At 34.5% G+C, this 5,657-nt stretch overlaps 1 pseudogene; it reads left to right on the forward strand.

Annotated features, from left to right (window-relative positions):
- Positions 1-1,807: 1,807 nt before the first annotated feature.
- On the forward strand, positions 1,808-4,649 carry LOC149156615 (ubiquitin-conjugating enzyme E2 4-like; annotated as a pseudogene).
- Positions 4,650-5,657: the final 1,008 nt, after the last annotated feature.

Consider the following 5,657-nt stretch of genomic DNA (forward strand, 5'->3'; position numbering starts at 1 on the left):
TTTATTTTTAATTCAAGTTTTTTTAATTATATATATGATGAGAGGAAAATGTGGATCTCATGGGGAGGTCTTGGAGGTAGAAGAAAGATGTTCTTGCTAACTTTCAGAAGGATAAAAGCCTTGGGTTGGATGGCTGGGCCATGGATTTTTTTGCGGCTTATTTTGATATTACAGGCTTGGATCTACTGAAGGTGGTTAACAAATCTTGGTGAGATGGGCAAATTCTTCTTGCTTTTAATTCTACATTCATTGCGCTCAATCCAAAGGCAAACAATCCCTCATCTTTTGAGGATTTCATACTCATTTCTCTGTGTAACTATGTTTATAAAGTTATCTCAAAGGTCATTGCCAAGACGCTAAAGCCTATTCTTTCACAGGGAAATTCATGAAGCCATTGGTGTTGCTCAGGGAGGATTACACAACATCAAGCTTCTTAAGATTAAAGGGGCCATGTTCAAGATTAATTTATCTAAGGCTTAATACCGGGTTGATTATACCTTCATTCACTTGCTTCTCATTCGTGTGGGTTTTGATAATCTCTTCAAAAACTGAATTATGGGATGGTTTTTGTTTTTTGTATCAAGGGGAATTTTCAACTAGGCCTTCCTCATAGTAGATTCCACTTGCTACCACTATAATCACCTAGGTGGACACCCGTATCCCCCAACAAGAGACCACAAATTAACTTCTTAAGGATTTGAACATGGGACTTTGGGGGTCGGGGGGTGGGTGGCAGGTTTCCAAATACCGAAAAAAGTATTTAATAAAATAAATATACCAATCTTACCCTTATCTAAATACTAATATTAAAAAACATATGTAAATTTATCAAATTTTAATATAAAATGTTATTGTTGAATTTAGGTTTCTGTGATCCATATCAAGTTTATTGACAAGAGTTTTCGCGGAAAATCACATCATAATTCATTTGTCCACACGTTTCGAACCAACAAGTGTGGTTCATTGTCACTACAAGTTGAAGAACCAGATCATAGAGAGAATAGATCATATTTAACCAGGAAAAGACTACATTAAGGGAAAGGAACAAAAAATTAATTAATTAATTAATTTTGTTATATTTATTTTCATTTTTGATTAAATGTAATAGTTTTTATTTGACTGAATAAGTATTTATATTTGACTAAAATGAGTATAACCCAGAACTAATTAATAAACTTTTTTATTATTATTTAAAACTACATAAACTCATATTATTATTATTATAACCATTTTTTAAATAAATAACCTAATTAGTTAGTTAAATCATTGACTTAATTCCAAATTTAAAGGAATCTAACTATAAATATAACATTAAGATAATTTTATCATAAACTATTTTATTAAATTTTACTTTTGAATATAAAAATTAATTCATTACATTAATCTTCTAACTAATCTAGTTAGAGATTCGACCATAACCAATATGAAAAACCATAGAAATAGCTACTAATTTTCATTTCTGCGTCCGCTATAATCATCCAAAGTGACCAAATTTGACACCGAGCAGGCCCCGTTCAATTTCTAATGATATTTATATACAGCTTCGATCCTTCGTCTCTTTTTCGACGATATACCACTGAACACCATTAACAGAGCATTCATTATCGAAATCTGACCACCCCAGGATTTTTCTCGTCGGCTCTCGAACGCTGTGGTGGGTTTAAAGGCTGCATAGGCTTAGAACATCGATAAAACCTCGGAGGATAACTGGGAAGAAAACAAAAGAATTGTCGGGTATATACGCTGAATTGAATTGTTCGCGATCATGGAATCAGGCGCAGGGATACAGTTCTCAGAGCCCCACACCATGTGTGCTGCAATCAGGCGCAGGGATACAGATCTCATGAAGCTGTAAGTTGAAAGCCATTCTGTATTTCAATCGCTAGTATTGCCTTCTTTTTCCTTCTTCAATTGGGTATCTGTTGTGGGTTAGAGTTACTGTAAGGTAATGTGATATGATGGTTTGCTCCCTTCTTGTTAAATTCATGCTTTCTGCAATTCTTGGATCTTGATAACATTTTTGTGCATGATATCATATGAAGTTGATGTGCATTGGCTAACTGGTAATTGTCTGCCATTGGGCAGTATGATGAATGACTACAAAGTGGAGACCATAAATGATTCAGCCAATGAATTCTATGTGGTGTTCAATGGACCTGAAAACAGTAAGTTGGACTTCCATTGTTTCTGTTAAGCTGAAATAGTTTATAGCGCCTCATTTGACTAGTGTGATGCTCTGTTGCTTAAAATTCGTATGACATCATTGAAAGATTTATGTAATCTTCTTTGCTTAGTGCTATGCTACCAGAAACCTGACCAGGAGACCTGTTTCTAGTTTTGTTCCTGTTCCCATTTCCATTTAGATCTTCACATTACGTTAGAAGATTACTGATCCATTAATATGCATATTATATTTTGGAAGGGTGGTCAGCTCAGGTTTCTTATTCACTGAAACCTATGTCAGCATAAATTTGGCGAGGAGGCCCATTTCTCACTGCATTCTCATTTCCATTTCCATCTTGGTACTACATTTGTATATTACTAATCAATTTGTATGTGTAAATTATAGTATACGCTGGTAGAGGGGATGTGGGTGTTGATTATACCCTGAAACTCTCTAGCCCGGTTCTTTATTCTGGAATCTTGGCCTGGGAACTCTCTAGACCCATTTCTTGTTCCATTCCTATTGCACGATCCTTTCCCTTTTCTCATTCTGATAAACATGGTACCTTACAACTTTGGCAAGTTGCACGCATAGTCCATTTGGGTTTACTTCTCTCAACATGTATTTTTTCTTATTTTTCCTAACCCTTGTTGCACAAGATACCTTTCAGTTTTTTTAGTTTTCAAACTTCCATTTCGAATCATCTTTTATGTTTTCTTTTACATGCGGAATCTTCTCCTACCTTCAGTTCTGGTAAATGAGAACGGGATCGCTGGTACGAGATGGTGTTGTGGTCTGAGCTCTTCTATTATGGTATTGAAGTATGTTTACAGTTTATTTTTCCAATGAGTAAATGGCTGGGATGCTAAAAAATATTCATTCTCTGGACTCTCTACTGATCGCAGGTCTTTACCAAGGTGGAGTGTGGAAGGTTCATGTGGAACTACCAGTTGGTTATCCATACCAATCACCATCAATTGGTTTTGTGAATAAGATCTACCATCCCAATGTTGATGAAGCGTACGTACCCATTCCAAATAGCAAAATATTTTAGGATTTTGTTACTTCACATAGCAAATTCATTTAAATGTAGTCATTAATTTCAATAGTTATTGCTTAGACTTGTTCTTTGGATTCATTTTGGGGTCACATATTGAAAAGGAGGTTCTACTGGGATTTTGCAAAGGACCTTTTGCAAATTAAGCTAGGATTTTGGCTAGCCATAAGTTTCCACCACTCCGTTCTTGTTGCGTTCCCACTTGTTTCTCCATTTTGGCTTTCCCTCTGTCACTATTAGAAGATCTTCAAGATAAGATAATTCTGCATTGGACAGACCTTTGCCACAAGGGACATTCCCATGGCATTCTCAATCAATTGGTAAATGTAGAGGATATCCAACAGTGAAAACAAGATCTCATTTGTTCCCAAACACACAATAGAATCCCATATTTATAGAAATGAGATAAATATAATAAATAACTCTAATAACCAATTACAACAGGATGAGAAAGACACTAAATGGATTAAAGCTCACACTAATATTGGAAACCAACACTCTCTAACTTTAATGATCTAAAAAAATACATTGGAACACTAATGCAAACAATACATTTCTTCCGTTTAACTCTAACAAGATTCCCAACCCATTCCCATTCTCTGTGTTCAGTATGCAGGGCATGCTTCGTCACCCTAAATTTTTCCATTTGAGTTATTTTACTAACTGGGCATCATTCTCTTGGGACTTCAGATCTGACTCCGTTTGCCTAGACGTTCTTAATTAGACTTGGAGTCCAATCTATGGTAAGGGAAAAAAATAAAATCTAACCACGCAACTTTTCTTGATTACTTCAAGAATTGAGTGTGCTTTTGTGTTTACTAAGGAATGAGTCTGTTTTTTTGCATCTTGGTTTCCAGCAATCTACTACCCTCAATCTTTTAGTCAGTTTACTGTTTACTTCTTGCATTGATATTGCAAATATCGTGAATGTATTCGAAGTATTTCTTCCTCAACTTCTATTACATCCTAATCCAGAGGATCCTTTAAATGAGGAGGCTGGGGCCTTACTGACGCATGACATAAATTTTTATGACCAGAAGGTGAAAGGTGAATTCACCGATGCTTTTCCCAATTTGCATTAGAAATTTTCCCTGGAAATTTTGCTGAGACACTTCATGTATTTATAATTTTTACCTGAACTATTTGTACAACATATCCAAAGATTTCTTTAGGAACAATATTGTTTGTTGATTCACTTCTTGTATTTATGTTGTTAACTTGAACTATTTGTACAGCTTATCCAAAGATTTCTTCAGGAACATTATGTTTAAACATATAATTCTTGCCCTATTTTATCAATAGTTTCTTTTGTGCTGTGTTTTAGAATATTGTAATCTGTATGCGAAGGCAGAAGACCTAGGAGGTCAATAGGAAGATGAAGATGGCGAAGACATTAGCGACAATGAATATGCCTCTGATGATGAGTAAACGGCTAGTCTGGCTGGCCCATGTCATTCTAGATCCAGATGTTATTGAAGTCCCAATTGAGTTGATCCACAATGCGATTTTTGGGAATGAAATTAGCATTCTTAGCTTGGAAGTTTAAGAATTTCATCGTTATTCATTAACAGTGCTATTAATTTTTTACAGAAACAATTTGGTCTTTTTGTAGGTAGATGTGTGTATGAAGAAAAGGGTAAATGCTGCAAAAGTTTTCATTATATCCTCGTTCAATTTTATAATTGAGAATGTACGAAAGGTTTTTATTTATTTATTTTGAATTAATTTTACATCATGCTTATCTGATATTGTTTAGGACTGTAGCTCTAGAGACTAATACTGTTCAAATTTTCTTTTTGTGTTTCCCTTGATTCAATGAAAAAAAGAATTGAAATATTTTGTTAGATCTTTCTTCTTTCTTCTTGTCAAGAAATATATGGAAGAAAGCCAATTATGTAAATGTTTACTATGATTCTGTGGTATGTAATTCAAAATATTCTAAGCTTGATTGCAAAATAAATACTTCAGAGCAGGGTCATTTACATGAAATAATGAATGGAACAACACAATGAATTGAATTTTAATCCTACTACCTTTCCTTCTTGATACTGTTTCATTGGCCCATAATACTAAGCCTTTACCTTATCTTTCTTTCATATGTATGTGTGTTAAGCTTTAACTGTAATCTGCCTTTTATCTGTATGGGTACAAGAGGATGGACAGCGAGGCAACCTGAGTAATTAAATGGCTATGCCAAAATGTTATCCTGAATTGTTTATGCTTTACTGAATATCCAAAACAGAAGATTACTTTGCTGTATTTTAGAATTTGCAGCAGAATCTGGGGACTTTATCTTATGACCTCTTGCCGGAAATTAAGAACTCTTGAGCCTGTGATCTCTTGCTTGTAATTAGGAATTCTCAATCACTCAAACTAATTTACCAACCTAACTTCATAAAATTTATCCAATCTAAAATATAAGTGTCGTGACATTGC

Source organism: Pinus tabuliformis, chromosome 9 (genome assembly GCF_031772625.1).
Source record: "Pinus tabuliformis cultivar Carrire ecotype Pingquan chromosome 9, CPIR1, whole genome shotgun sequence".
Classification (NCBI taxonomy): Eukaryota; Viridiplantae; Streptophyta; class Pinopsida; order Pinales; family Pinaceae; genus Pinus; species Pinus tabuliformis.